Here is a 12,151-nt window from a genome sequence, read left to right on the forward strand (position 1 = left end):
GATGTTTGTATCATGACTTTTCTTTTCTTGCAAAAATCAATAAAAATTCTTTATCAAAAAAAAAAAGAAGAGAAAAGAACTAGTGCATAACCAGCACACAAATCTTTGGAAAAGTCAACAGATGGCCCAATGCTACAGCGCAAAGCGACGAAGGAATTGGGAGAGACTGCTTTGGAATGTATTCTAAAGGTGAGGAATCTGTGGTTAGAAAGATCCATCAGAAGAACAAGTTACTTATCTTCAGCAATGCTCTTTCTGATGGATACTCTTATCTAACTGCATATTCCTTACCACCATCCCGCCTCTTCATTCTGTGAAGTATAATCTATTCAAAATTAAAAAGGTCCCAACTTTTAAACCTGGAAGCTGCCACAAATAGTTTTTTGGCGCCGACAATGTCAAGAAATAAACCAACATCAGTACACTTTGGTGTTGCCTGTGTGCGATTCCAGCTGTCACGTCCAGGGCAGAGCGGGGTTGACCGGTAGCTGCACAATGCCACCTTCTGACACACACAGCCTATTCTGAAAAATCTTCCAGGTTCCGTCTGGTACCTGGGAATATTTTAAAGGCGAGGAATCTGTATTTAGATAGAGTATCCATCTAAAAGGATGCTATCGAAGGTAAGTAACTTCTTACCTCTTGCTCTTAGCAAGTGGTAAATGTATACGGGGACCTTTGGTTGAGTTTAGCTGGTGGGGTGTGTGGGGGAGGGGGGGGAGTCAGAGGAAGATGTTTTCTTGCAGGGGAGCATTGTATGCCCCCATCACCACCTTGTAAGGAAAAAAAAACAATCAAGTGGCTTGTTTGCTGTTGTTGCCAAAACTTCATACGATTTTACTGAGTGGAATTGCCACCCAATAAAGTTAGGTTGTTCAATTCAGAATAAGGTGAAAATGAATTCCAAGTGGTTATTCACCTCTACCTGACTAGTAAGAGGGCCTAGGAGGGCACTGGGATTGAATGAGAACAGCCCACCTGACATCTGCAAGACAAAAGACCTCTAGTGTTAATATTGACCTTTTTCCTGCGCCATCGAGATGGTCAATTCCTGCTAAAGAGCCCGTTGTTGACAACACCCCTGCCTTCCTGATTCAGAGGTCAGACTATTGCCCCCTGGAGAGCAGGGATGCTAACTCTAGCCAAGAATGTGTATTCTTAAGGTGCAGTAAGTGGCACTAGTGATTCTTAGCCATTTTCGGTTCAGACATTCTTTTGTATATTTTAGTTCTTTATTGACTTTTCAATGTATGCGATTACATAGTACAATTTGAGACACTTAGTATTGCATCCTTAGTATCATGCCATACAACAGTTGTGGTTATAAATCAAGTCATTAGTCACGTATTGAATACGTTTTCACCTTATAGCCATCAGCAATAACAAAACAGGACCAACTTAAATCCTCCCTCCCCGCACATATGTAAAGATATACTAGTATTCAGATGACTATTTTGTATCTGTTGATGTTCCCACACCATGTGGTAGAAATGTGTGCGTCTGTAGTCATCGCAGATAGGAATCTATTGCCCTGGCGTACATCTTGGTTTTCTTGTGTAGGGATAGATAGGTTTGATGTAAATGGGCTGTGTAAATTTGAATCTGGGGTTCTTTGTTACTTTTTTATGGTTCCAAAATTGTCCCCAAATCTATGTTTGGAATCATCTGTCTTAAGCTCCCACTTATAATTTCTTGTTGATATATTGGAATAAGAGGCAGGTGCTATGATGTGCGTATTATGATGATTGCATGTCTGCAATTCTCTAAAGGATGTTTCATAGTATGTCCGATTTTATTGGTTCTTTGTCCTTCTCAGTCCAAGTTAGTCTAGCTGCTCTAACCAATATGGAGTGCACCATAAAATGTCCAGTTTCTATCTCACAATCATGTCTCATGGATTCAAAATTGTGGCATACCACTGCGAAATGTTGGCCAACTACCTTCAGAGTCACATCCTTTTTCTACAGTCTTTTATCATAATTTTTTGCCAGCTCCCTAAACCTTGGTAGGCACCATAGGGGCATTTTTGGGGGGTATGCAGTCTTATTAACCAAGTTTCACATATACTTTGCCAACAGTGTCTCCCAGCAAGGAGCACTATGGGGTATACTTTTGTTAGTCTCCAATTTCCTAGAACAACTCCAATAAAACTCACTACTAATACAGGCTTGTATTTTCTGAAACATAAGCACAGCTGTGTTTTGTTTATCCAGTGCATTGGTCACACTAACTGGGAAACAAAGTAATTATTTTCCAGATTTGTGTCCTGGTTCTCCTTCTGCTAACAGTAGCATAGTTATCTCTATTGCTAATCCTTTCCTTTTCCCTGCACGCTGTAAGTCTAATAATTAACTATTAAGCTTCTAAAAAAATAAGCATTTGAGTATGAGGAAGATCTCAATAAAAAATTGCAGCATTCTCTGGCGTATTAGCATTTTTATTATCCCTACTTCTCCCAATGGAGGAAGTGGAAATGTACTCTAAAAGAGAGTCTTATGTCCTAACTGATGTCACAGCTTTCCTCAAGTTTCCCATCACTTACTGTCACCCTGAGATCTAAATACTTTGATATTTAAATGTTTAGGTTCTACTCCAGGAAGGTGTTCTGAGCTAAAAATGCACATTGGTCCAATTCAGAATGTATTAGGAACATACACTATTGCTCCAAATTAACATGCAGTCCTGACCTGCTTAGCAACACTTTACCCCTAAAATGATCACACATCTGATTCTACCTTTAAATCACATTTGTAAAACTAAGGGGGAAATAACTTTGATTCAGTTTAATGTGTTGCACGCCTTTTTCCAAGAGGAGATACAAAAACAATAATTTTAATTATATCTTGGAGTATATCTGGAGAAGGCAGCTTAAATATCCACCATGAACCTGCATTTAGGCCTTGAGTCTCTGTAATGGCACCTATTTAAAAATATAAATACATTTAGATCTCTATCGCTACCCTTTTGGCGTACAGGCACTCTTTAGGGGTGTCTTATTAATATATAAAAAAAGATTAGCTTACATGGCAAAGACTTGTTCCCTTCATGTGACACAGCAGTGCTTTTAAACTAGCTCCAAGCCAGAGCATAATGGTGCTCCTGGCAGCCATATATTTTCTGACTGATTTGCATATGGCTGGGTCCAAACTGGGGTGGCATGGTGAGCAAAAAAACAATAGATTAAACCCAGATCTGTGACTGGGTGTTGGTGTTTGCATTGTTCAGCACTCCGTCCATCATTCTTTTGTGTTGCTAAAGTAGCCATATATTTTTGTCATATTTGTGGGTGGTCTGACTACACACTGCAGCCCACATTTGAGCTTTAACCCCCATGCCACTGGTGCATTTTCTGCACCATTTATGGCTGAACACCAGTTTTACCAATACAGTACAAGGCCCAGAACACATAAACCCTGACACTGAATAGTAAGTAATGTTACATTCACAGTGTTCTAATGTCAGCCAGAAATAGCGGGCAGGTAAAGATGATTAATCATAGCCGTTCATGTAGAAAAGGTGGATTTCCTTCACATTGCTGCACTTAGCAAAACAGTTGCAAAGCATTGATATGTTTTCTTGTGAGTGGTGGAGGGCTGGCAAATGTTCATTTAGTGCTTTATTTCTGTTGCAAAGCCTCATAGACAATGCAGTTTGAAAAGCCTTTCCGCGCCGGACGTTGTTTGCAGACCAAGGAGGCAAGGAGAGGGCCCCAGGAGGTAGTCCCAGAGCGCACTTGACATAGCGCTATAAAAAGTGCATCCTCATCCCGCCACATGGGACGCATGTGGACTGCGCCGTCCGGGCCAAAGGTAGGCCCATCGTGCACCTGTCAGTGACTGAAGGTGGCAGGGCAGCGCCACTGCCCTTGGCTCTTCTTCTCGCCCAAAGAGGTCGGAGCTAAAGTCTTGCCACGTGAGTGTGGGCTTGTTGCCCTTCTCTCTGCTCCTTCATATTTACAGACATAGCTGTTAAATTACATGGGCTTGGTCTACCCATTGGCTTATTTTCTAGCCCACGAGGAGCGGACTAAGCTGGCGTAAGGCTGGAGGTCATGGGGCAGTAAACAATTACATTCCTTTTTAAATTTTAAATCCCTGTGACCGATGAGATTACTGTGTTTGCACCATTATAACCAACATCAGTATCCTTCTCTTTGCCTGATATTTGGAGCTAGACTTTTTGCCTGACGTCTTTTTCCCTGACAGATGCCAAGGAACTTCTGCTGTAAAAGTGTATTACACATTGTTATCCCCCTGAATTGTATTGGCGTTCCCCTGATTGGGAACTACACCTTCAGTTTTAACTTTTATGTCTTAATACTTTCTTCTCATTGATGATATGGTTAAAGTGTGACCCGCAGGAACAGCGTGCAGCGGTGAGTGTTCCTGATTTTGTGTCCCAAATACATAGTCATCAAATTCCTCTGAGCACTTTACCACTATATTGGTGGTGGTGGTGGGGGTTTACAGGAACACAGCAGAAGGAAGTATTAGCGTACACAACTGCTATTCGTTACACTCTGGGTGGTATAGGTATATAACGGTTGACAAGGTGCTTGTAAGCAGTAAATGCTCTCGCACACTAGGATTCTAGCTGTGCCCTAGAGCACACATTGTATTTTGGGGAATTCATTCTAGTCGTCACAATGGTTAAACGTAAAGTCAGTGACAAAGCACCTGATATGGGGAAAGCTGGGAAGCAACCTAGACATGCAGCGGAAAACTGTGCACTTGATGAAATAGATGTTCTTATTGAGTAGGTGGAAGGGCTGTTAGTGCCAAAAGCTAAGGGGACAAAAACAGGGAAGGGAGAGAAAGGTGACATCACATCCTTCTTCAAACCCATGTGTAGGAAGCTGGCTCTGTTTATACCTTATAGAAATGAGACATGGTGCGCACAGAGTCAAGGGGTTCCCCAGAGGCTTAACAGGCTAAAGTAGATCATACCCATGCTCTCTTTTGTGGAAGTGTGGTCAAGCAGTTAGGCTTATCAGAGAGTAGTATATAGCATTGGTTGTACACACGCAGTCAAGAAATGAGACACACACTCAATGACCAACTTCAAGCCAATGTATTTATATGGAAAAAATATATTTGTTACTTTAATTCTAGAACCAAAAGATTCTCATTGCAGGTAAGTACAATTGTAAGTATGTATCAAACATACTTGCAAATAAAACAGTTTACAGGCAAGTAACACTTTTTACTTTGAAAGTTTGACAGTGCCATTTTCAGAGCAGTCCTGGGAGGGTGGTATGGGGTGGGGGGGGAGTGTTAGTGCAGTTTTGAGGTGTGTACTCGACTTCTAGTCCACTGGTCAAGGTTCAAGATGACCCCAAGCATACACCACCAGCAACATGGGGCCGGCCAGGTGCAGAGGTCAAATGTGGTGTTCGAGTTATAATGGGATCCTATGGAGACTGAGGGCACTTGGAAACAAATCTGCTGGCAGGTAAGTACCCACGACTTCGAAGGGCAGACCTGGGGGTTTAGGTAAGCACTTGGGGGGGGGGGGGAGGCTACAGGTTACCACCAAATACACACCTACGGGATGGCCGGGTGCTGGATGCATACACAGCGTTGGGCTCCTAATGCTTTCTAATAGGGGGATCCCGAGGGTCACAAAAGATGCTGTGGGATGGGACCAGGGTGTTGGTTCTGGAAAACCAAAGGCTGGACAAGGAGGCGGGCCGCCCGCTGAACGTTGTTGGACCGTCAGTCGGATTCCCCAATGCCAGGGGACTGCGGTGCATTAGTGCCTTTGGGAGTTGGGTATCTTTGTCTGGTTCTCACGCAATCAGGGGTGTCCTCTGTATTTAGGCTGCAGGCGTTGTCGTGTTAGCCAGATTGGGTCAACCCATGATGCACACAAGGTCAGAGTCGCCTGGGGACCTACTCTGGACGGGTGGGCTACCTGGACTCCGGGCCAGAAGCATTTGGTGCAGAGTGGGCAGGACTCGCAGATCCGTGGTGGTTCTTGGGTCCTTCTTGGAGTTTCTTGTGGACAGAGCCGCTGTCCGCAGGAGCTCTTGGTTCTCTGGTGGGCTGGCAGTCCTTTGGGGGTTTGTAGAGGTCACTGGTCCTCCAGGATGTAACCATGCTAAAAGGGGCACTTTACACCAGGAATAATTGTTCACTATCCCGTTCGAACAATAAGATTCCTGTACATGTGCCTTTTGCAGCAGACACTAATTCTGCATTAGCTTTTCCATGTAGGCTACAGCCCTTGACCCACCCTACTGAAGGTAACACAATAGCTGTAGAATGTACCAATTGGTTCGATGTAGAAACAATCCTATAACCTTGTTTCCCTTTCCTAGTGCTGCTGACCCTGACCCAAATCCTGAAACAAAATACCTCTGCCCACAGTTAGCTACTATAAAACAAGTGATAAGGGGCCTAAGGGAAGTAATTATCAAGATGTCCTTTATCCTTAATAACTCACATTAGTTCATATTCCTTGGCTATAGTTGGAAATGTATACTCTTCACACAAGTACTATGCAACCTCATTAGAAGTTCACTCTACTAATAATATCTTACCCCCCACTCATGAAATGTATCTGAGGCACATAGTTCCAGTGTGGGAGCTTTAAAAAGGGGGGCAACTGCCAAAGCCCTCGCTAGCGTAGGGTATAAACTCACCTCCATGAGAAGTGGAGGCAATAAAATCCCTTCCAATGAGTTGAATGAGAAACCATTTCCCGTTACCAAGGTTGTCAAGGCCCTCCTACCCAACCCTTTCCTTGTGTTGGGCTGCTGCCTCCTGGAAAGCAGGAGTATGACTTATACTTAACCAGTGTCCCAAGGTGCGGGGGGGCTCTAAGGAAACTCCCCATTCACTTCCAAACAAGGCAATTCATTGGATTAGATAGGTGAGGGGGTGCAGATCGGTGATCAGAGAGGATATCTATTAGGCCACCAGATTTAGCAATAATACTTCAGACCTTTACCACATAGGGCTGAAGCTGGCAAATTCAGAGATTGTGAAAGGTTTAATAGCCCTAGAAAACAGATTTAGACCTGCTATTAATACTCTGATTAGACCTACAGTTAAAGCCCCACATCCCCCTACAATTATGTTGATAACACACCTCGGGAGTCACTCCCCATCTTTTAAAACCTGAGTGCCCTCTCCTACTTTCAGCATGGCCAATGCAGCTGACTTATCTGATATTAATTGACTATGTCAGGACTGGAGCAAGTGTGCCTCACCAAAGGGGCGAGCAAAAAAAGATTCAAGTCCTGAGGAGATGGGAAGATTAGAAAGCCATATGTGCCCCCAGCAAGGCACTCCAATAGTGCCACAGGTAGAGAATCCAACTGCGCAAGAAATTAGCGCACCCTCTAGACACAAAGCTAGCTTAAAATTACTATCCTGGAATATTGCTGGGGTTAGGGCCTAATTGGGAGACCCTAATTGGATCACATTCATTAACAATCATCACATTATATTACTACAAGAGGTGTGGGCCACGGAACCATTATTTAGATCAGGGTATTTTACCTTCCACGCTAACGCATAACCCTCAAGCTCTGGGAGAGGGCCTCTGGGGCATTGCTTATATGGTTAAGGTTGGACATTTTCAGTGGAGCCAGGCGACTCCCAGATAGAAGTAGAGACATACTGGGAATAATGATTGACACTTGCCGCAAGAGTAGGGTAGCCTATATCGCTATTTTTAACATCTATGTAAGATTAACAGCTCCTAGGATGTCCTCTGGAACATTAGAGTGATCATCAAACCTGCTAGAAGATTTAGATGCTAATCGACATAAAATTATTGCAACACGTATATCCCCCTGACCCCTAATTTTGAGGCTCAGGAGGACTTATCGAGTGTCCCTAAAAGTTCAGCTTTTGTCTCAACTGCTAGTGCCACTGGGAAATCCAAGACCTAGTCTCAAGTAATAGATCTGCTAGTAGCATACAACTTACAAGTAGTGAATGGGCCCCCGGTCTCTGATTATCCACCACATCCAATATTTAAGAGAGGGAAGTGCACCAATAACATTGACTGTATTTTTATAAATGGATCCCTGTGGACATTGTTGATGTATATGAGAGTGGTAAAAAGGCCATGTAGTGTCACGATACCCTAAGTGCTCTCTTCTGAAGAGCACCATTTGTGGGCTTAAACCTGCCAGACACCAAAGACCAAAGTCAAATTGAATTCACTAACAGCAGAAGGTCCATAAAACAGAAAAGTCTAGCAACTGATATTAATACCCAAATTCAAATATGCAATACTTTTGCAGATAATCTAGCCCCGTACATATGCCTGGATACTGCCAGCATACATTTCGTAGATTTTCACTGCACCCTTATAGACTCCCTTAAACCTCTTTTTATAAGAATAGGCCAAAGGAAAACTACACCCAAAATCCTTTGTGGTGGTACACGAGTGGGTGCAGGAGAGCTAAAACTAAACCTTTGGAAACAATCAGAAGTAAAGAAACTGGGGCCATTAGTGTAGCTTGGAATGAATACAGGATCATTCTGGTGCAAGCAAAGCACGCATGAAGAAAACATAATGGGAGAAGCTGACAATTGCTCTAAGGAATAAAAACACCAAGGGATTCTGGAAGCTTATAGCAGAGGGTTCTCGTAGTGTAGACAGCCATTTGGAATCTGTTGTATCGCCAGAAGTTTGGGTGTCTCATTTTGGGGACCTTTACGAGGCTTGGAACAAAGATAACTCCAGTACCAATGTAGGTTCATTTGCACACCTTAACTTGACTAATGATTGAGGACCTCTGGGGGACCCGAACGCCCAAGGATGGGTGGAGATTTATCTCCCCCAAAGTAAATGCTCAGGTAGGGCAGAGCTTGACTATTCCAGACCCCAGCTAAATAACCAGAGAGGGGTTGAAAGAAGTACTTTGCTTGCCTTCAGTGAAGAGGAAACTGCTTTGGCCTTAAAACAAATGAAAGCGGAAAAGGCCCTGGGCCCGGATGGCAGCCCAGGTGACATGTTTTTCTCAGATATGCAGGAAGAACATAACCATCAGGCGGGAACATCTCTATGTGGCCTTCATTGACCTGAGGCCGGCATTCGACCTGGTGCAGAGGGAAAGTCTGTGGAAAGTCTTGGACTCTTATGGCATCCCCGAAGATCTTTTACGAATTCTTCATTTTTTACATCCCAATACCTATGCCCAAGTTAGGTGGAACAGTGGGGGAGATCTAACCCCAAGGATACCAAGCAGCGGGGGATTCCACAAGGCTTCGTATTAGCTACTACACTCTTTAGCTTGCACATAAACTGTACAGTGGACTGGGTAGCCAGTTGCAGACACAATGCTCCAAGAGTTGCGGGCAAGAGTCTGCTAATACTTATGTTTGCAGACGACCTGCTCCTCGTATCTCGGTCACCATCTGGCCTGCAAGCATTTCTGAACAGCTTTTCTAATTTTTGTTTTGCTAGAGGCCTTGAGGTGAATCCCTCAAAATCCATGTTTATGACCCTTAGCCCCCATAATTCTTTTAGAGGCAGGATGTGTCTGGATGGAGTGCCATTGGAACAAGGCAGATGCTTCGACGATTTCAGCATTAGACTTGCTGCCAACTTATCTTGGGCTCCCCAAGTTGAGAAGAGCAGATTGGCTCTTCATAAAAGATCCTCAGCACTAGCATGGAAACATAAGGCAACCTCTAGGGGAGCTATTTCATCTACGCTTGAGTTGGATAGGGCAACAGCCTTAACTGGTGCCTGCTAAAGGGGCTTAATTGTGGGGTTGGGTGGATGCCTTTGTCTTGGTTGCCATTGAAAATAAATTCTTAAGGTCACTGGTTAACCTCCCATGGAGCACTCCCCTCTTCCCTCTACGTATGAACCTTTCCTTATAAAGAATTGTTTATTGGATTCACTTAAAACTGTTGTCTTATTGGGTGCGTCTGTGGACTACAGACAAACTGGACCTGTATAGGGAAGTCCTGACAGAGTATATTGGAATTGATAAATATTCCCAGGTCCCCTTAGCTAAAACAAATCAAACTTTTAAGTGAGGAAATTTGTTTGCCAGAAGTATAGGAATCAACCGCTGAACAAAAAAAAATGATTAAAAAAGAAATCCTTGCTAAAGTGAAACAAGCCTTTTGGGACCAAAAGATACACGTAATATGGCATGAGTTAGAAGGGGGCAAACTAAGCGAAAAGATTTTGTCGCATAAATGTTATCATGGATTTGAAGTACCCCTGGACAGGATAAGCCCCCCCTCACCTTCCCCCCCCATAGTGAGATCATTGTACAAGAAGTTCAGATTTGTAACCCTGCCAATGAACTCTTTCACCACAAATTGGGTTAAGCAAGTAGCTGCGACAGCTCATTGCCTGTTTTGTTTGGGTACCGCTGAAACTGATGACTATTTCCTGTTCTTCTGTTCAATTTATGACAGACCACATAGGAGGTGGATCATCCCAGTTTGTAAATCAGCAGGAATAGCGCAACTAGGGATAACGAGTAGAATTTTTAAACATGACGCCACAGAACACATTGTATTTGCTGCTGCCAGGATTTTAATGTGGGCTTGGAGAATCTGTACTGAAAAGTTGGCAGGGGGAAACACTAGGAGAACACTGATTTTAATATTGGGTTTTAGTCACACTTTTGACACACACTTGACTTTTTAGCGTTGATTGGGGTATTGTAACAAATAGTAAGCCTCTAAGTTGACTAGGTCCAGTGTAGTTCCGAACAATGACTCTACAGCGAGTTGAGTACTTGAACTGTCACTTGTGTATGCTTTTGGGTACCAAGAATTTGAATTGAATTGCAATTATTACCAGCACTTTACTGTTTATTATTCTAAACAGGTTGTAATTCACATATCTGTAATGGGCCAGGCTTTAACTTGCAATTGAAGCATGGCAAACATGAAAACTAATAGACTGGAAGGAGCACATGGTGGACTTGGTTAAGAAGTTTTTGTCTTCCTGTCTACTCCATTATAAATTTGCCTAGCTTGGTTTGTGTCCTCAGGGTTGATCTGGCCCTGGTGCTGTAAATAGTATTTGCTTTTCTTTCGCTTAATTTATTCCAATGTGGGAACTGGTGCACTATGATTTAGTTCACCAAGTCTAGCAAGCTTCCGTTTGCCATCAGGAGCTTTAAGATTAATCATACAGGGGCACTCACTCGTAGTGTCTATAATGTATTGTTATCATGTTGTGCTATTCTACACAAATTGTAATGAGGTTATGATACCACATGTACTTATCTATGCACTTTGGTTGTTCCATGTCAACACTTGTTTACAGCTCTTCCCATTATGAACACTCTTGCCTTACCTGGCGGTACTATATTATGTAATGGCTGCCATATGGAGTCCTGTTTTCTTTTCTTCTCTTTTTTCGTTTTTTCTATGTATTTTTTTAATGTTTTTAAAGATGTCCACTTCGGTTTGTCTAAACCCTTTTGGGAGATGGTTCTTAAAATATTTAATAGTGCAATGTATTGATTTTGACTTTTATTGCCTTTGGCCAAAATAAAGTTTCTATTGTATTGTACTTGGGTGACGTTTTGCTCAGTCTGGCACAATTTGGCTAGGTCTCTGGTGTTAAAATACCACCTTCCACCCGCATCCACAACCAATAATTTGACTGCAATAAAATGTGTCCTTATGTTTTTATTAATGGGCACTGCTATTACCAAACATTATACATCTGTTTATTGCGGTTGATTAGGTGGTCACATGCTTGGGACCTGTAGGCTGGAGTTAGCGAGATTTAGTTGTGGGTAGCCTGAAAATGTTGCATGGATCTGGCCCCACTGATCCCATGTTTGATGCATTTTGAATTCCACAGTATATTTCTAAGTATGTTGAGGAGAGATGAGCTACCATTTTTGATTCTGTAATTAAAGCAGTGAAACAGTCACCACACATCATATTAAACCCTGTAAACCTTGAGGCTTTGTACATATCTTTGCAGTGAATTTATTTGTCATGTAACATTTACTAGGTCCATTGGGTATTTGATGTAAGTTTGAGTTTCACTGGTTGCACAAGTAGGCAGTTATATTTTGCTTTCAAGTCTGATTTGAATCTCTGTTCTGCCACAATACTAGAAGTCGGAGAAAGCTCAGAAACTCCGTTCCTAAAGAAAGTTAATTAACATATTTTGTTAGAAAATGAAGAACATTTTCATTCAG

General features: G+C 42.7%; 1 protein-coding gene across 1 annotated transcript in view; it reads left to right on the top strand.

The window, feature by feature from the left end:
- Positions 1–12,151, top strand: part of AMFR (autocrine motility factor receptor) — a 487,879-nt gene that overhangs the window by 346,047 nt on the left and 129,681 nt on the right. The gene's annotated exons all lie outside the window — the stretch shown is intronic.

This window comes from Pleurodeles waltl, chromosome 12 (assembly GCF_031143425.1).
Source record: "Pleurodeles waltl isolate 20211129_DDA chromosome 12, aPleWal1.hap1.20221129, whole genome shotgun sequence".
In the NCBI taxonomy this organism is placed as follows: domain Eukaryota; kingdom Metazoa; phylum Chordata; class Amphibia; order Caudata; family Salamandridae; genus Pleurodeles; species Pleurodeles waltl.